This window comes from Camelus dromedarius, chromosome 8 (assembly GCF_036321535.1).
Source record: "Camelus dromedarius isolate mCamDro1 chromosome 8, mCamDro1.pat, whole genome shotgun sequence".
Taxonomy (NCBI): domain Eukaryota; kingdom Metazoa; phylum Chordata; class Mammalia; order Artiodactyla; family Camelidae; genus Camelus; species Camelus dromedarius.
This window is the reverse complement of record NC_087443.1, coordinates 2,588,577-2,609,405: the sequence shown is the minus strand read 5'-3', so window position 1 is coordinate 2,609,405 and position 20,829 is coordinate 2,588,577. Positions and strand designations below refer to the sequence as shown.

General features: G+C 41.9%; 1 protein-coding gene across 1 annotated transcript in view; it reads left to right on the top strand.

Annotated features, from left to right (window-relative positions):
- Positions 1–14,559: 14,559 nt before the first annotated feature.
- The window catches only part of EDARADD (EDAR associated via death domain), a 66,252-nt gene continuing 59,982 nt past the window's right edge, over positions 14,560–20,829 (top strand). Inside the window, exon 1 of the mRNA XM_064487837.1 lies at positions 14,560–14,606. The gene's annotated coding sequence lies outside the window, so the exon portion shown is untranslated. The remainder of the gene's footprint in view (positions 14,607–20,829) is intronic.

Here is a 20,829-nt window from a genome sequence, read left to right as displayed (position 1 = left end):
TGGAGGTTAAGGACTTGCCCAAGGTCCCACACCTGGTGGGCAGCAGAACAAGAAGTCGCAGACCCCAGGAGTGTCGGCACTGGAAAGGCTATCAGTCACCAGCCAACTCGGTATTGTCAGCTGTGAAGAACTAACCCCCAGACACCTACCACAAGTGTGATTTTCTGGCTAAGTTACTTGGGTGGTTTCTTGATACCCAAACCGAAACGGTGGCTCTGCTGCGGAGTAGTCACTCTGCCTCCTCCCAGTGTCCCACCCAGCGCAGGGCAGCCCTGGGATGCCCTCATACCTCAGCTCCTGCCAAGACAACAGCAGAAGTTCCTGATTCCGTCCTAAAGCTCATGCCTTGTTCGTTACCTCCTAAATCTGGTAATCGCACCCTCATCTTCTTTCCCCCCAAAATCCACCATTTTCTGGGAACCTTCCAGTTGTTTCTCAACCCCATGATCTTGTGGACAACAACTTACTGAAACCAGCGAGTGCATACAGATGTCCATTTTTCACATGTGTGTGCTACACAGTAACCTTGTTCTATGTTTTTAACAACCAGGGCTTTGCCTTGTTGCAAAGATCTCTGAAAGTCCAGCACCTGTAATAATTTGTGAGTAGCTGGAGGTGGATTTTTTCTAACTTACTGCTTTTCAAAAAATATTATTCTTTTCTTTTTATTTATTTTTCTGATTTTTTATTTTATTTTATTGGGGGGGTAATTAGGTTTATTTATTTTTTTATTCATCTATTGGAGGGACTGGGGATTGAGCCCAGGACTTCCTGCATGCTAAGCATGCGCTCTGCCACTGAGCTGTACCCTCCCCCTGGAAGTGGATTTTAATTTGAGTCCATTGTGCAGACACCTGAAGCAGTAAGTTGCCTGACCAGTGAATGAGACACGCACACCTCCAGAGGCTTGGGGAGACCTCCCTTCAAAGATACACATTCCTCAGAAAGCTGCCCTCACTCGGTGCTAAAAATCCTCCTACTTTATCCATTAGCTTCCTCTCAAAATTCCAGCTAACCAATAGAGGCAACGGGGTAATTTTCTACATGACAAAAATTCGAGGCTATGTACTTTGAAACAAATAATTTTGTACTTTTTGGCTTTGCTAGTTTAACAGACCTATCTAGAAGAGAGGCATTTAGAAGGGGCTTCTGATTTCCCAACTGAAGTTAGAACTGCTCCTAAGTTGGTTATTTATTCTCTCCCCTTCCTCCTGTGAATTTTTTCCTGTCCTGCTTTCACCTGAGAATAGTTTGACCTCAAATTCCATCTGAGTGAGAAATTCGATAGCATTTTTCTCTCCCATTGTTCATTAATTTTCCATTAATAGTAAATAGTATAATTTCAAGAGAATGTTCACGTGCAAAGCAATGGACTTTGATTTTTCTGCTCTTAACGCTGACAACGAAGCCTACGTAAATCACACGTATGCAGAATCTACGAAGGAAACACCAACTACCGCAGACAAGAGTTTGATTCGTTTGCAGAATGTTAGGGGAATGTCACTTTTTGAGACTTCTCTTAATGTGGATATATCATCTGTAAAACAAAAATGCAATGACATCTACAATCAGTGTCTCTGCTTGATATCTGAGCTGGAGAGACGTGGAAGCTCGGGGGTGGGGGGTGTGCCGGGTGCTGTCACCATACCCTGCACAGTAGAACGTGATCTGTCCAGGCACGAGACATTCTTGTCACCATGTGTGCTTTCTTTCCCACTCTAAGAATGTACTAAAAAATTATTAGGATGAAACTCTAAACTCAAGCTTTCTTGAGACAGTTTTTGGAAAAGACCAACATCATAGGTCACAAGATAAGAGGGGCCGTAAGGAACACAGGCTTTAAAATTACTTGATCTTTATGGGGATGCGTGAAATTAGTTCTTCTACACATGCAAGGGGCGAGGTTGGGTATCAAGAAACCACCAATACAATTCAGCCGATAAACACATTTGTAGTGAGTGTGCATGTGTGTGAGAATTCCTCATAACTGAACTGTTTGCTCTCAGTCTACTATCGGGCTGTGGGAAAAAAAAAGTTCCATGGTAAAGTTGCCAAATGAACCTATCCACCAACTAAAATTATGTATAACTAGCTATTATAGGTAATAATAATAAACTAGCTAGTATTAGTAATACTAATTAATGATAGCTAATTAATTGGTTATTATATTTTTATTGTATCTTTCATGAACTGATCAAAAATACAAGTTTTGCTGGGCAAGATTTTCTTACCTGTTGGAAGAGAAGGGAGAAACAGAATGCACCGAAGGAGGATTCAGTTTTGAAATGGATAAAGGCTGATTCTACCCCATACAAGCTGAGTCTAATGCAGCTTGGTAACTTGGGTACCTGCCTACCATTCCGAGAGCAAATGCAGAAGTAGCCAGAGAGAGGATGATGAATTTGTTACGGAAGCGAAAACACTCGTTCAACTTGAATTTTCTGTAATTCAAAGTGGGAATGTAGTATGTTAACTCTAAGGTTTTACATGCCGTAATCATTTAATTTTTTTTAACCAAAGACTAAACAGTATCTTTATTTTCTGTGTCCACTGCTATCTGCTTAGAGAATGCTGAAAACTACAACTCTATCAATGAGGTGCTTACATGCTGAAAACAACAGACCCTCAAATTTCTTAAAGGATAAATATTTAAATTTTAAATTATGCCCACTAGCAACAGGGGTTCAGGGCACAAATAGGAGTGAACACTTGATCAGTGGTCCAGTTTTACCTTCTGTTTCTTCAGTGGATGGTATTATCTTGGCAGAACCATGAAAAGAGTTCTTATATAGAATGTGGATGACCCCACAGCCTCTTGTTCTACCAAGATATAAAAGTGTGCCAATATCAATTTTCAAAGGATTGCCTCCAGCAAGTTCTCATTTTTAATGTAATGTTAATTTTAAAAACTTATTTATATCCAATACAAAGAATAAATGTCATGTCATTTCTGTAGCAGAGATACTACTGGCGTTGTTTTTATCCATCTTTGAGAGTCCTAGTGAAGATGCTTGGTTCCCTTTTAAGCACTGAAAAAAGATACTAAAAAAACTTGAGGAGGGCTCCTTGGGTCCTTCTTTCCTACCGTCCCGTTTCGTACACGAGGAAAGGAGGTTTAAACCCAGAGGGAGGGAGCCAAAGAAAACTGAAAGGGTAACTGGTTGAGATACTAGAACAAGATGCTTCACCAAAATATAACCTTTCAGGAAGCAGAAGGCAGGATCTCTACTTTCAGCTAGGAACAGAGTATGGGAACCTCAGCAAAAAAACCAAGCAAAATCCCAATGATTATCAGCTTCAGGAAGGATGGGGGTCCCCTAGGTAGCCACTAGGCTACAAATCTTGCCTCTTTCCACTTCCATTAAAAAAAAAAAAAATGAAACCCTTCAGTGCCCTCTCCTTAGTCCTCTTCCTCCCGAAAAGAGACAGAAATCAAAAAAATCAGTGACACAGAAACCAACAATCACAAACATTTCAGGAAAATCAAAACATAAGAAGGAACAACTTTAACATAGATTTTTCTCTCTTTTTTTAAAGACAGAATTTGCACCCGAGGAAACTAAAATATATATATATATATATATATATATATATATATATATATATATATATATATTGATCAGGACATTAAAATTAGTGTAATTAAAATAGTCATAGGAATAATCATGAATATCACATCATAAAATGAGAGCAGTTATGAAAAGAGTTAACCGGAGATCTTGGAAATAACAAACAGCTACTAAAATAAAAAGAAACCTTTCAAGAGGTGGTTGAATAGCAGAATGCGCACTGCTTAAAAGCAAACTAGAGAGGTGGAATATCAAGCCAAGGAATTCTTCCAGAACACAACACCAGGGAGAAAAAGATAAAACCTGTGAGTGACAGTTAAAGAACTCTCGAGGGCAGATCTCAGAGTTTCAGCGCTGGCCCACAGACATCCACTGATTTGGTGGTCATCTTTCCTGCTCATCTTCACAGCCAAAGTTCAAGCACCTTAGAGGTTGGGCTTTTCCCCAGAATAGTTGTTGGCTTCCAGCTCGTAGCTCTGGTTTGGGCCCCAGTTTTCCCCTGGGGAACCCCAACCAGCACCAATAACTTCCTGGGCCTCGGACAGGCGCCCCAGGATGCCCCGGACCCCCAGCTGCCTCAATGTGACCCAGTGTCCACCCTGCGCCTCCCCAGCCAACACTCTGGCACACGCTGCCTATCAGACGCCTGTGCGAAGCGACGCCCCTAGACGGTGAGGGACTCCAGGGGTCAGAGGACCAGGCACCAGTCCACGGAGGAGAAAGCTCCCGAGCTCCAGGAAGCCCCTTGGGGAAGCCGGGATGCTGAGCATCAGGACTTCGGTCGCATCACGCAGCGCCCTCGGCCCAGGCCCCGCCCTCCGCTCCGACCACGCCCCTCAGCCAGGCCACGCCCCCGAGCGGGGGCTTGTGGGAGTCGTGGTTTTGCGCGGCCGCGGCGGAGCTACCTACCCTGAGGAGGCCGCCCCGCCTCCCCGGCCGCGACTCCACCTCAGCCCGCGAGACGGGCCTCCAAAGCGAGGAGGTGCGGGCCCGTGGGGCGGTGCGCTCCCGCATCCTTCTTTAGAGGCGCTGCGTCCCGCGCTTCCTCTGCTCCGCACTGGCGCGCCCTGGGCCCAGAGTTTGGCCCGAACTTTCGGGAAATGGGCTCTCGTCCGTCCTGCGTCTTTCGGGAGCGTCTTCCCCGCAGGCTTCACGAGCCGCTCCCGGACGGAAGGGTCCCGGCTCGAACAGGGGCCGCGCCCGGAGGCCCCGCGCGCTGCGGCGCCCACGTGTGCGAGCGCAGCGGCCACCCGGCTGCCGCCGGAGGTGCCCGGCTTCCTCGGCCCTTCCTTCTCCTGACGGACCCCGAGGGAGCCCAGGTCCAGGCTCGGTTCGGGTGAAGTGCGCCAGCCCCGAGAGCTGGCTGCCCCTAGCTGTCAGCTGACTTCGGCCGGTGTGTTAAAAAAAGCCCAGAAGTTTCCCCCATGTCTTTCCCCCATGTCAGCCAGATAAATAGTTGATTTTTTTTAAATTTTGTTTTCTATTGAAGAGTAGTTGATTTACAATGTTAGTTTCAGGTGTACAGCAAAGCGGTGCAGTTCTACATATATAGACATATTTTCAGATGCTTTTCCATCATAGCTTATTACAGGAAATTGAATATAGTTCCCTGTGCTGTACAGTAGGTCCCTGAATAGTTGACTTCAATCAGACTGTTGGAGAGGAGAAACCTTTCCTTCTAGCCACCTAGTTCTCCAGCTGAGGGCCTTGGAAATTAAACGACATTGAGAAGCAGGGGAATTTAGCAATGAAAATACACTCAGGCAGGCGGCCAGGTGATTGAGGCTTATGTGCCCTCTTAGGCTGAGCGAAGAAAAAGAGGTTTGGGAGTTCTTGGGAGGGGGAGGCAAGTTAGAAGAGGCAGAGGGAAGGGGGTGTATGATATATGAAGGTTGTCTTTATGCAGGTAGGCGTCTCAGGTGTAAGAGGTGTCTCTGGGAGCAGCTCTCTTCCTGATCCTGAGGCCCCTTTACAAGTGGAAATTTCCTTATTTCCTTTATCTACGAAAGTTCCCTTTTCGAAAGGTGAAATTGGTACTCTATTTTAGTTATTTAGGGGGAGGTGAAGAACTTTCCCTGCATCTGCTGCCGCTCAATCCCCTGTAGCTCAAAATAATCTGTGTGCCAAATAGGAGTATTTCTGAGTGTCTACTCTGGTACCCCTCAAGACGTTGACGAAAGAGCTGGCCGGCTGCGTGGAGGACAGGCACAGAGAAGCTGGTCAGTGATAATGACAGGAGGATAGGGAATTCGTTCCCCGTGGCCAGTCTTCTTTTTGGATTGTATCACAGTAGCCTTCAAATAGCTCTGTGAAGTGGCCATGATCACTTTTGCTGGCCCTGGTACCTCTGTTACTAAATGCTAGCCTTGAGGCAGTCTGGGTTCAGAGCCCAGGGCTGTTACCTCCCTCCTACCAGACACCCAGGCTCCGTTTCAGCGCTGCCCATCGCATGGCCTTTCTCTTCTGTATGTGCACGTAGCTGTGTTAGTTGGTGGTGAAAACCACCCTTGCTCTGAGACTGTCGGACTGCTGAGCACGCACTATGCATGACACTTGCTGACACAGAGATGTTAGACCAAATGCTGGTGTCTAAAATGGAGACTGTTTTTGGTAAAGTAGCGTAAATGTGTAACAACACTTTAAGTGCCTGTTAAATGAGGTGGTATCGTTTTCATCACTTGGCTTTTCTGCCTGTTGCCCAGACAGCAGGCACCAGATAATCCTCTTTCACTGAGGCTTGCTTAGCAAAAGGACAGGTTCTTCCCTTTGGAACTCGTTAGTTCTCCTGCAGCTAGAGACTTTTTTTTCCTCTTCTGCTCTCTGTTCTGAGGCTTAAAGATTCTAAGACACTGAGTTTTGTGTTGGTAATCCTGTTTCACAAGGCTGTTATTTTTCCCCTTTGAAGACAAACTCTCCATCATTTAGATGCTTAAAAGCCTAGACACGGCACAGTTTATTCCTAAAATGTGCTGATCCCAAATGCCAAGTAGGTTTCGCAGCGCCTACCCAGGACACAAATCCTGGGTTGTGCACAAATGACTCACGTACGTTAAAGTGCCATGAGAAACCCAGGGATTTTTAGGTGAAAGTGTCAAAATAAAAGAAAAGGCTAGAATAATGGAGGCCACACTTAGTGTCAGACCCCAGGATCTTGACTTTTTGGGCTATGTGAACTTGGACAAATTAATCAGCCACTCTAAGCCTTAGTTTCCACTGCCATAAAATTATGGTAAAAAATCACAGAGTTTTTTAAAGGACCATATGATACACATATAGTGTATTACGTTGTCAGAGAACACCACTCCCATCCGTCTCTACAAGGATTAGGTCATTAGCCGCTGCAGCCAGAGACCTTCAACACACCCTGAAAGGAATTCAAGGAGGAGATCAAGAATGAGGCACTCTGTGCTCTGGGAAAAGTGGTAGAACACGGCTTCAGACACTTTCAAGAGAAAATTTCATAAACCCAATTTCTTGCATCTTCCTATACTTGGACAAACACTAAAATCAACCAAGATATCTATGCCTCATGACTAGCAGTAACCTTCTACCAGGATGTGTGTTTCATTGCATGTACGCCTTCTCCAAAGTCACATATATGCTTACCTCCCCTCTTACGTCTTTGGAGCAATTCCTCAGAGTTCTCTGAGAAGCTGTCTCCTGGGCTATAGTTCTCAGTAAGTCCCAAATAAAACAAATGCACAGTTCTCACGTTGTGCATTTTTATTTCAGTTGACAGTTTTGGCAACCACGAAGGGACCCAGGGCAGAATTCTCTCCTTTGCCTGAACTCTGCTAGGATCCGGAGCCTTGGCACCAAGCAGGACCCCTTCTGGCTGTCTGCCTCCTTGGCAAGTCCAGATGGATTTGGGTGAGTCTCTTCTGATTCTCAGATCTCTCAATTATTGGTTGACGATCCTGAGTTTTATTTGGTAGAATATTACAAGTACCTGGCCCCCCAGCTGAAAGATACTGGGGGAACCTGTTTGAAAGACACTGGAAGTTACTTGGTTGAAAGACACTGAGAGGTCTGGACAGGGTGATTGGGTGGGAGGGGTGGCCAATGTCTTTCGTAAACAAGAAACATTAGAAAACCAGCCTCCAGCTAATACCCCAGCCAGGTTTATGTACAAATGAAGCGTACACTTGCTAGTACTTACTTAATTGGGAATTAAAGGAAATCCCGCCCCAAAAATGACCAGGACGGGGCTCTTTTGACATTCCAACACTGGTTGGTTGCATAAGCTGTTAGAATTAGAGAAAGCCAGCCTGATAAAACATCTTTTCAGAACTCTGACCCTAAGAAAACAAGCCCTTCTAGAGAAGCTTGCATTTCCCTCCCTGTGCCTTGAGATGTAAATGTTCTGCCAGGGTTCTTAGGAACTCTTACCTTATCTAGACCATGTCTAATTCCTGGGACTGAGAAAAAGAAAAAAGAAAAAAGAGGCCTTCTGGAACTCAAGTGACCAAACATATTCCAACTGTTAATAAACTAGTGAGTTTTATATTGTAATACCTGATTTATGACTAAGTTGTCAGCAAGAAAAATAACTTGGTGTAATGAAATTTTTATAAGTAAATTAAATGTAAATGAGGTAAAAGCTTTTAGATAAACTCTTTGGGAACAATTATGTTTTATCTGCTTAAAAATAGTCTCCCCTGGGGGTATGAGTATAGCTCAGTGGTAGAGCATATGCTTAGCATGCACAAGGCCCTGTGTTCAATCCCCAGTACTTCCATTTAAAAAGGAAATCATTTTCCCTGATTTTGGTAACTTGAAACTTTATAGTTTGCTAAATTAAGCTAAATGGTAGAAGTTTATTAAATATCTAGGTCAGAAGCTCTGCAGCCCATAAAGGGAGTGGCATGATATATCTCAAGTGATGAAAGAGGAAAACCTACAACCAAGAGTATTTACCCAGCAAGGCTTTCATTCAGATTTCATGGAGAGATTGAAAGTTCTACAGACAGGTGAAAGCTAACAGGGTTCAGCACCACCAAACCAGCTTTATAAAAAATGTTAAAGGAACTTTTCCAAGCAAAAACAAAAACAAAAACCCCAAAATAGACCACAACTAGAAATGTGAAAATTACTAAAAAGAGAAAGCTCATTGGTAAAGGCAAATCAACAGTAAAGGTAGTGAATCAGCCACATAAAAGCTAGTAGGAAGGATAAAAGACAGAAGTCGCCAAATCACCTATATCCTCAATAAGTACTTAGGGGATACACAAAATAAACAAAAAAAAGTAAAATATGATGTCAAAAACAGTAATCATGGGTAAAGGGGAGTAAAAATGTAGGTGGTTAAAATGTCTGAAATTAAGAGATCATAACTTCGAAGGAACAAGATGAAACTTAGATTTTTCTAGTCTTTAATTTCCAATCCCAATACTTGTTCTAAGATATTCATAATCCAAATAAAATTAATTTCTGTAACTCTAAAGTTTCAGCATAAAAATTTCATCAGACAACCCATAATATCTACTACCTTCTGAAGGACAGACAAGTCTCTGGCTGGTATTTAAGGTCTTCCTCAGTCAGGTTCTTCCACATCTTTCCAACCTTATCTGCCATAAGAACCTTGACTCTAATCACTTGTTCTGTCACTCTTGTTTGATTTCTCACTATATGACAATCCACAGTGTGTCCTTGTCTGCATAATCTTTGTCCCCACCTCCCCTCAACCCAGCTCCCATCCAGTCATTCAAAGGCTAACAATACTTACAGCTCTTGTTATTTTCATGAGCTTTAAACTCAAAAGGATCTCTTCCTCTCATATTTCTCTCTTCTAAACTTTTTATAGCACTTACTCTTTGTATCTTTCGACAATTCATTATCCAGTTTATATATATATATGTGTGTGTGTGTGTGTGTGTGTTTATTTCACTCTCTGTGTATGTTTTCCCAAGGATATGTACATTTTTTGAGGTAAGGGATATGCTTTTTTTTCACGGAATGATAATTAAATGATAAAATTATCATTCACATTATAGACAAAAAATTTTGCTGATTAATTATTTTAGGCATAAAAGCGTCTAATTTAGAATACTGTATTCCTAGAGAAGGCCAGCACATTACAACCAGTGACACCATAGCACATGGCCTTCCATCATTAATTAAGGCTTTGACAACAGGAAGCAGCACTAGTAGACTTTGATGATGGGAAATAAGCTTAGTTTAATTTGGGAAGCCACAGTGGAGTGCCCTGGGCAGTCAGCCAGGCCTAAGGGCCCACGGAGAAGAGCAGCATCCCCAAGGGAAGTTAGAAGGTGGCAGGGGGCGGAGGGGTGCAATGAAAAAGGCCAGGAGTGTGTTTGCAGAAAGCTGGCCCCCATGCAATGTGTGAGCTGATGATTCGTCACGCTGCTCAAGTGACACCAAAAATCTACGCCATGGCTCCTCCTTCTTCAGGAATATTTACTGCCTCTGAAGGGCAACAGCAATAACAAGGTCACTCTGGGGTGAAATGCTGCTGCTGGCTCCTCACTGCTCTGTCGTGTCTCAAACAGGAGAAGGACTCGTTACTGTACAAGGCCAAGTCTCACTGCTGTCCAGCTGCTTCGCTTCTGTCTCCTGTACAAGGTTTGGATCTTCCTCTTTCCCCACCTTCTCCCTCCAGCCCAATTCTCAAGAGTCAGAGGGCTCTATTCAAGGCTTAAAATTGTATTGACTCCCAAGGCAAAAGAAGTAAAAGCAAAAATAAGCAAATGGAACCTAATCAGACTTAAAAGCTTTTGTACAGCAAATGAAACCATAAACAAAACTAAAAGACAGCCTACAAGGCTGGGGGAAAATATTTGCAAACGATGTGACCAACAAGAGAATCATTTCCAGAATACACAAACAGCTCATACAACTCAATAACAAAAACAGCAAAAAAACCCAAACAACCCAATCAAAAATGAGCAGAAGACCTGAATAGACATTTCTCCAAAGAAGGCATACAAATGGCCCATAAGCATATGAGAAGATGCTCAGTATCGCTAATTACCAGAGAAATGCAAGTCAGAACTACAGTGAGGTATCACCTCACACTGGTCAGAGTGGCCATCATTAAGAAGTCCACAAACAATAAATGCTGGAGAGGGTGTGGAGAAAAAGGACCCCTCCTCCACTGATAGTGGGAAGGTAGTTTGGTGCAGCCATTATGGAAAACAGTATGGAGATTCCTTAAAAAACTAAAAATAGACTTACCATATGATCTAGCAGTCCTGCTCCTGGACATATATCCAGAGAAAACTCTAATTCAAAAAGATACATGCACCCCAGTGTTCACAGAAGCACTATTTACAATAGCCAAGATACGGAAACAACTGAAATGTCCATCAATAAATGACTGGATACAGAAGTTGTGGTGTGTATATACAATGGAATACTACTCAGCCATAAAAAAGAGTGAAATAGTGCTATATGCAGGAACATGGATGGACCTAGAGATCATCATATTAAGTGAAGGACATCAGAAAGAGAAAGACAAATACGATATCACTTATATGTGGAATCTGAAAAAAATGATACAGATGAACTTATTTTCAAAACAGAAACAGACTCACAGGCATAGAAAACAAACTGATGGTTACCAAAGGGGAAAGGTGGGGGGAAGGATAATTTAGGAGTTTGGGATTAGAAATATATATATATATATGGTAAACAACAAGGTCCTGCTATATAGCACAGGGAACTACATTCAATATTTTGTAATAACCTATAATGAAAAAGAATATGTATAACTGAATCACTATGCTGTACATCAGAAATAAATACATTATAAATCAATGAGACTTCAATTAAAAAAGTTGTATCGAGCTGTTGCTCGGTAAAGGCTTGGCCCTCAAGGAGCTGAGGCAAGCAAAGCCACAGAGGGTGGACCAGCATCACTCCCATTGGTCATCAACAGCAACAAGCAGGTGGACGGGGATGCGAGGGCCTCAGCCAAATGGAATGAGGCACTGGTAATGTCAGAGAGCCAGGCCTGAAAAAGGAAGGAGGGTCTGCAAGGTTGCCCAGCTCCCAAGCACCTCCCAGGTGCCAGCCTCAGGCAAAGGCTGAGTGCCTCTCAGCACGCCCCGCCCTCCTCTTCCAGTGGTTTCTCCAGGAGAGGTCCCCACCTTTATTAGCTCTCCTCGTGGGAGCTGGGCACATCCCATCTGCTCCTCTTCCCTGCGACCAGACCAACCCTGTTTAACCTGCAAGGTCTTGCTTGTCTGCTTTTCATCTCTTCTCTTCCTAGTGGATAGTCATAAACACTGTGACCTGCTTCCATCAGGATGTACCTTTTGGACTACCAGAACCTTTCTCTTGTGCCAGTGAAACCTAAGAAACACTTCTGATGAGTGCACCAGTAACTTGAACAGATCACATTTATGCTGAATGTTCTGTCCCAATGAAAAAATACTTGAATTTCTGAGGAGCCTCAAGGTCTCTGAAAAGGGAAATTTCATAGACTATCACATGAGCATGTACATAAATGTCAACTCCAGTTCTGTTTGTCAGTCAGCTTAGGTCCCCAGCTCCCACCTCGTTAGATACTCTTCACTTCAGAAAGCGCCACTGTCAACCCCACCCCATGTAATCCCTTCCTCTCTGCAAGCCATCGCTGTTAGAGTCCACACCACGGCACCCGGTGCCTGATGGTGCTGTGCCTTGGGTCCAGCTGCTGTGGCGCCTTGGGAAGGCAAGACGACCTAGCACATCTCCTGTTCTAAGACTTAGTGTGGGGCACCTAGTAAGCAGTGATTACTTCTGTTGATTCACCCCCCCCCCCAAATTTTAATCTCTCTTAAAGTGGCATGCATCTTGCATTCGACGACATCATATAGTTTAAGTGATAGTGTTTCTACTTCTTAGCGGTAACATGAAAATGGTGTATCTTCAAATTTTATTAATAAATCAAAAATAGACTCATGGACATAGAAATCAAACTATGGTTACCAAAGGGGAAAGGGCAGGGGAGGGATAAATTAGGAGTTTGGGATTAACAGGTACACATTACTATGTATAAAATAGATAATAAGGACCTACTGTATAGCACAGGGAACTATATTCAGTTTTTTGTAATAACCTATAATAGAAAAGAATCTGAAAAATATATGTAATACATGTAAAAAAAAAAAGTGTATCTTGCCTTTGATGGACGCTTCGATGCAGTTAAATGCTCTGATTCGATCATGACTCTGCTACTTTAAATCCCCAGTTGGTTCCACGGGTCCCAGAGTGTGGCGTCCCAACTCCTCAGCACAGTAGACATGTCGTCTCCCGCCAGTCCCCACTCTGGGCTCACCAGCCTCTTCCTCTGGTCCATGTCCTCACACCAGTGTTGCTGTGGTCCTGAACCTCTTGTTTCCCTAACGCACAGTGCTGCCTCCTGCTGCTTTGAAAACATGGCACATTCATGCTCATCCTTCAAGGCTGCATTCGAGCTTCACCTCTCCTGAAAATCTCTCACTATCTTAGTGGCTACCTCCCACCTCCTACCCTTGGCAGCCTTTACCTCCTCTCCTGTAGAGCCTGTCCCATGGCACTGCGGGCATGCCGGTCTTTCCCCGCCCTGTTCTGTGCAGAGGGAAGAAGCACCGAGGGCGCTGAGCCTTTCCAGCTCCAGTGCTGAACCTGGCTCCCAGGAAGTAGACAGGTGGTTATCCTCTGGCTCCAGCAGTGTCTCCTCCTTGGCCTACCACAGGCAGTGCATTAGGAGGTCAGCTTAGCTCAGGATCTGGGTCAATAACTAGCAGTTATTAGTATCGTTAAGTTCTAGGGGTATTTTTCCATCTACTTCCCAGATCTTTCCCCTTTCTACATTACTTTAAATTAATTCAGGCTTCAACCACTTTCTGATCAGGTAAGGTGAAAACATTTTCCTTCCTGTACCCTTTAAATATGCTATACCTCGTAATTTATAATCTAGATGGATTTACTGTGTTAAATAGTTCCAGCTTCTTCAAGTATCATTTTGATCATATCACTGTCTTGTCTTGTCATCACGCCATGCCTTTAACAGCAAACTTGAATTCTTGGTCATTTTTGTGGGGAGGGAAACTTTAAAAATCCCCCAGCACCTGGTTCTGTCTTACCTGACTGCTTTCAACTTTCTGCAACAAAGTTGTTCCTCCTCCAAAACCTCTCATTATCATCAGTCGTGCCCCCTTCTAGATACTTCAGTAATGGAAACTTTTTCCTCCTGTGGTCGGTTTTGTAATAGCAGTGAGACATTTCATTTCAGTGGAGTTGCTTCACAAATACATTTACCTAACTATGGGGTGGGCAGTTATTTAAAAAGGAGGTTTACAAGGTGTTTTAAAGACATTGATAATTACTACAATTCTAACTTAATGTACTCTTAACCCGCCAAACCCTTTTTTGGCACACAAGCAAGCAGAATAGAGGTTTCACAAATAAATTTCTCTAACTAGGGGGTGAGGAGTCTCTTCCACCCAAATAAACAATGTGGTGATTCTCTGAGTGAGTTACAATTTTTGTTTAAACAGTTATCTCTTGAAAGGATTTTAATCGTTTTTTTAAAAAATCCCCTATATTTACACATGTAGTTGCTCCCATCCTGAAACTTTGTCATTTTGACCATCTCTGCTGATTAAAAAATTCTCTCTAAAAGCTTCAAATAGTTATTGGCAAGTATTTGCAGGGTAAACTTTTTTTTCCACATATTTAAAAAATATCAGTTCATAAACTTCATTTGCTATCAGAATACCAAGACTCCTTAGTGAAAATCTCAGGAATCTAAAAGCGTACCATTTGCCACTCATCGAATAGTTCCTGAGTCTCCGCTAAGTACCAGGGCTTCCGAGAGGGTGAACTGAAGAGAAAGTAGCATTTTTACACCTTCTGCCGCCGTCTTCATTTCTCAGAGGGGCCTTCTTTGTAGAAGGACATATTACCCGATTTTCTAAAGATCATAAAGCTGAATTTAAGTTCTGTCCCTTCATTTCCCTTAGTCTTTGTAAAGCCGAGAAGCATTGGATGAAAAACAACTGACCTTACCCTGTGCCTGGTCTTAGCAGAAAAGCGTCTAGTCTCGCAGCAGTAAGTATAATGTCAGTGCGTGTGTTTTGCAGAGGTTCTTTATCAGGAATGAGTGAAGTGACTGGTGGATGTGATTATATCCAGCTGACTGATGGTGCTGTTGAACTCAGCTGTGTCCACACTGACTTCCTACTGGATCGTTTGTTTCTGAGAGGGTGCTGCACTCTCCAACATAATAGATTCATCTACTTCTCCCGTGGTTCTGTCAGTTTTTCCCTCATGCATTTCGATGCTCTTTTGTTAGACACATACGTGTTAAGAATTGTTATATCTTCTTGGAGAACTGACCCCTTTATCACTATGTAACTCCTCTCTCTCTCTCTCTGATAACTTTCTTTCCTCTGGAGTCTTCTCCGTCACAAATTAATACAGCTACTCCTGCTTTCTTTGATTAGTGTTAACATGGTGTCGATTGCTCTATCCCTTTACTTTTCATCTATATGTGTCTTTATATCTAAAGTGTGCTTCTTATAGACAACATTTAGTTGGGTCTTGCTTTTTGATCCACTCTTGACAGTTTCTATCCTACAGTTGGTATATTTGGACCATTAACATTTAAAGTGATTATTAACATGCTTTGATTGATATCTACCACATTACAGTTTTCTGTTCATGTCCCTCGTTCTTTGTTCCTGTTTTTGTCTTCCACTATTCTAATGCCTTTTGCAGTTTTCACCGAACATTTTATATGATTCCATTTTCTCTTCTTTCTTGGCATATCAGTTATATTACTGGTTTTTTAAACTTTCTTTGGTGGTTGTCCTAGAGTTTGCAACATACATTTACAACTACTACAAACCACTTTCAAATAGCACTATCACAGTTCATGGACAGTGCAGATGTTTTATAATTACAAAATAATCCTAATTCCTCCCTCCCATCTCTTGTATTGCTGTCATTCATTTCATGTATACATACGTATATGTAATCATATACATGTACGTAAGCATACATAATTGAATATACTGCTGTTACTATTTTGAACTGTTATCTGTTAGATCAATTAAAAATAATAAAAATAAAAGTTTTTAGAGGGGAGGGCATAGCTCAGTGGTAGAGTGGGTGCTTAGCATACATGAGATCCTGGGTTCAATCCCTAATACCTCTATTAAAACAAATAAACCTAATTACCTCCCCCCCAAAAATGAAAAAAAAATAATAAAAGTTTTATTTTACCTTCACTTATTGCTTCTTTGATGTTCTTGTTTTCTTCATGCAGATCTGAGTTTTTGAATTATATTAGTTTCCTTTTCTCTAAAGAACTTTTAAAAATATTTCTTGTAAGGCAGGTCTATTGGCAACAAATTCCTTCCAATTTTTATTTGTCTCAGGAAGTCTATTTCTCCTTCACTTTTGAAGGATAATTTCATAGGATACAGAATTCTAGGTTGGTGTTTCTATTCTCTCAACACTTTAAACATTTCACTCCACTCTCTTCTTGCTTGCCTGGTTTCTGAGCAGAAGCTGGTTGTAATCCTTATCTTTACTCCTCTATAGGCAAGGTGTTTTTATTCTCCGGCTCCAGAGTTTTTTCTTCATCATTGCTTTTCAGGAGTTTGACTATAATATGCTTAGGTATATCAGTTTGTTTTGTTTTGGGTTTTTTTTGGCATTTATCCTTTTGGCATTCTCTGAGTTCCTTGAATCTGTGCTTTGGTGTCTGACCTTAGTTTGGAGAAGTTCTCAGTCATTGTTGCTTCAAATAGTCTTTCTGTTCCTTTCTCTCTTTCTCCACCGTCTGATGTTCCCATTACACATATGTTAAACCTTCTGCAGCTGTCCCACAGCTCCTCGATGTTTTGGTCCTTTTTTTCTTTCCCTTCGCTTTTCCGTTTTGGAAGTTTTTAATTGACATGTCTTACAGCTCCGAGACTCTTTCCTCATCTATGTCCAGTCTACTAATGAGCCCATCAAAGACATTCTCTTTTTCTGTTACAGTGTGTTTTTTTTTTTTATCTCTAGCGTTTCTTTTTGATAACTTTCTGAGAATTTCCATCTCTCTGCTCACGTTGCCTGTCTGTTCTTGCCTTCTGTCTCCTTTATCCATCAGAGCCCTTTGCATATAATCACAGAGGTTTTCACTCCCTGTCAGATAATTCCAACCTCCTTGCCAGATCTGAGACCAATTCTGATGCTTGTTCTATGTCTTCAAACTCTTGTTGTTCACCTTTTAGTATGCCTTGAGATTTTTTTTTCTTGATAGCCAGATATGATGTACTAGGTAAAAGCAGATGCGGTAAAAAGGCCGTTAATAAGGTGGTGGTGAGGTGTGAGGGGCGGGGAAGCCTTCTACACGCCTGTGATTAGGTCTCAGCCTCCTCGTGAGCCTGTGAGGCTGGACTGAGGGCTTCACAAGCACTTCTCAGGCCCCGCTCCCGCTCAGGTGAGATAGGAATGCTGGAGTGGGCTGCAGTTGGGTATCTCCCTTCCCCCGTGTGGAAGGTTAGAGGCAGCTAGGACTGGGCTTTTCCTTCTCCCAGGCTCGTTAGGCTCTGATAAGACCTCCGTCGGCTTTGGTAGAATAGCTTCTCTGGGGGGCAGGTCTTGCTAAAAACAGAATACTCTGCGTATTTCAAAGTGGCTCCTCTTCCTACTCCTCCTGCTGATATTCAGTGTGAGAACCTGGTCAGAATCCTGGAGATAAAACTCATAAATGTGCCCCTTCCCTGGAGTTTTTATCTCTCAGACTGGTCCACCCTGAGTCTTCAGCAGTTTGTCAGTTATGGTCCAGGTCTTCCTGCCCTGGTACTGGCTCCCATGGAAGCTTCGGTTCTGGTAAACTGTGGCTCTCTGTATCGCTCACCTGCTGGTCTCTCCAGTTCTGAGGGCAGCAGTTTGCTCTGTGACATCACTCCTCTGATGAATCTAAGAAGAACTATTGTTCTTTCAATTTGTAGAGCTTTCTACTTGTTGTTAGGAAGGAAGGGTGACTTCCAAGTTTCCTACATGCTTGCCATTATGAAGTTTTAAATATTTGAAAGCAAAATAACTGCTGCATTGTTATACTGATATACTTTTGTGGTCGCCGTTATTGTGTGACAGTTCCACCACTTTCCCATTATTGGACATTTAGGTGCTACCATTTTCCCTTTATTTATTATTTATACTTCAGCTGAAATGATTACCTTTGTGTACTTAAAATTACTCTTTTATATAATTTTCTCCTTATGTCCAAAATTCACATCCATAATCCTCAATCCCAAACTCTATTTTAAAAATGACTGTAGTATTCGCAATTGATCAGATCCTTTGCGGCAGGGGCGAGGGGATTGGTCCTCTTTCCACAGCTGCCCTAATTGAAATGGAAAATCTCTTGAGTATCGCAGGAAGTTTCCTGTTGAAACAACTAATGTCACAATCCCTTTTCTCTATAAAAGAAACGTGTTGTTCTGAAACTGAGACCGCTTTTATTGAATGACCGGTGATGGGCATTTCTAAAATACAAGCTCTTAATGATCACAAAAGAAAGGTCCCTTAACTTCTGTTAACCTATGAGAAGTTCTGTTCTACAGCCTGCAACCTGAGCTCCCCCTTTTGTTTCAGACGATTTGAACTTCTCCCATGCTGATGGTGCCAAGTGTAAGTGACTGATGAAGGAGCACTGGCTCCCTCCTCCGAGACCGCAGCGTTACAGGCGTTCACGTGCAGGTCCCCTGCACTCTTGCTTGCCTTTGGTGCCCCCTACCTTCCCTCTCCAAGCAGTTCCATCTCCTGGCTCCTCTTCCTTATTCCTCCCTTCACAGTGTTCACCTGCCCCCCAGAGAAAACCTGATCCAATAAAAATAACTGATCATAGCATAAAACTCTTGGCATTTAAAAAGTGATCAAAATAATACAGCACAAAGAAATGAAATGCTCGTGGTGTAATCACGGAGAGAAGTCCTGAATCACTTCAGATATGCTAACTGCCACTTATTCCGTAAAATGGATTTAAAAATCAATTATTACTTTCATATTTATTTGAATATTTCATAGTCTGGAAAATGAGAAGAGGGAAGAAAATTTTTTCAGATGACCAAAGCTTTGCAAGCAGATCCGTCTGTGGAACAGTGTTTGTGGCGGCACAAGCAGGTCACGACTGGTTTTGTTAAGCAGCACCTTTATGAAGCTCATTTCTAAATTTACTATTTAAATTGCTTAACTAAATAAGATATATGCAAATTAGCATTCATGTATAAAATTAGAACAGTACAGACAAAGCTTAAGTCCCCTTTAAGTATTACTTTCTCCCAATCCCGGTCCTTCCCCCGCTGCCCAGAGATAGCCATTATCAGTCATTGGCATGAGTTTGGCAGGCGTCCATTCTTTAAATAAAAACCAGCTTTACTGAGGAATAGCTGTTGTTCAATCAACTGCACATGTTTAAAGTGTACAATCTGATAAGTTCTGACATATGCATACACCTGTGAAATTGTCACCACACGCTCCATGTGGTGAATGTATCCGTCACCCCCAGACTTCACTCATTTATTTCCCTTTTGTAATCATTTTCCCCTCCCATTCCTGAGCCCACACACCCATTAATCAGCTTCCTGTCACTACATATAGTTCGAATTTCAACAGGTGTATATAAATGGAGTCACACGGTATGTACTCTTTTTTCCCCTGGCCTCTCTCACTTAGCGTAACTATTTTGACTTTCATCCATGTTGTTATGTGTATCAATAGGCCATTCCTTTTATTGCTGAGTAGCATTTCATTGTAAAGCTATACCTTGATATTTTTACCCATTCACCTGTTGAACATTTGGGCTGTTTCCGATTTGGAGCTATTACCAACAAAGCTGCGGTAAACACTTGTGTTTAAGTCTTTGTCTGGACACATACTTCTTAAAAACCTGGGTAAATACAGAGAATAGCAAGATCATGTGGTAGGTGTATACACAGAATTTTAAGAAAATGCCAAATGGTTCTCCAAAGAGATTGTACTCCTTAACGTGGCGACCACCAGGGGGAGAGTTCCAGTTCTGCCACATCCTTGCCAACACGTGATATGGTCAGTCTTTTGAATTTTAGCCATTCTAACAGGTGTTAAGCAGTCTCTCATTATGATTTTAATTAGAATTTCTCAAAAGGCTAGGGATGTGACCATCTGTTCATGTGCTTATTTGCTGTCTTCTTTGGGGAAGTGTTTCTTTGAATGTTTTATCCATTTTTTGTTGGATTGTTTGTTTCCTTGTGTTGAGGGTTCTTTTTGTATTTTGGATAAAAGTCCTTTGTCAAACACATGCTTGTAAATATTTTCTCTTTGAAGTGGTTGGTCTCTTTATTATTCTAAGTTTCCCTAGAAAAGCAAAAGCTTTGAAATTTTGTGAATTCTAATATTTCAGTTTTTTAATTGATATTGTATTTTTGGTGTTGTACTGAAGAAATCTTTGCTTAACCCAAAGGTGCAAAAATGTCTTCTGTTTTCTTCTAAAGGTTTTACAGTTTTAGATTTTACATTTATCTACAGACCTTTTAAAGATGCTTTAATTGCTATTGGGTCAGTAACTACAGGCGGAATAACTGGATCATATAGTAGATGTACATTTAATTTTTTAGGAAACTACTAAGCTGTATTATTTCTGACTTCATTTTGTCTCCTTTATTGCCTTATTTTCTGTAACTCTTAGTTGTGTTATTTTGTTGGTTGCTTTAGAATTTATTGTGTACACTTTTAATGTATCACAGTGTATCTTTAAACGATATTATAGTAATTCCTCCATAGAGCCTTAGAAGGGAACACTTCCATTTCTCCCCTCCAGGCTTTTGAGCCATTGTTGACATTAATTTTACCTCTACATATTGTATGAACCGCACATACATTGTTACTATTTTGCTTTAAAAATCTATGTGCTTTTAAGTACTCTTAATAGAAGAAAAAAGTCATTTTCTATTTAACCAATTCTGGTGTTCTTCGTTCCTTTGCCTAGGTCCAAATTTCCATCTAGTGTCGTTTCTGTCTGCCTGGGGGACTTCCTTTAACAATTCCTGTAGTGCAGGTCTGCCAGAGATGAACTCCTCCAACTTCTGTATGTATGAAAATATCAGTTTTGTCTTCATTTTTAAAAGCCATTTCTTCTGGGTACACAATTCTAGTTGACCGTTTTTTCTTTCAGTTCTTTAAAGATGCTCCACTGTCTCTTGGCTAACATGGGTTCTGGTGAGAAATCTGTTCTCATCTTTATTTTTGTCCCTGTGTAGTTTGTCTTTTTTCTTGTGGCTACTCTTAAGATTTTGCC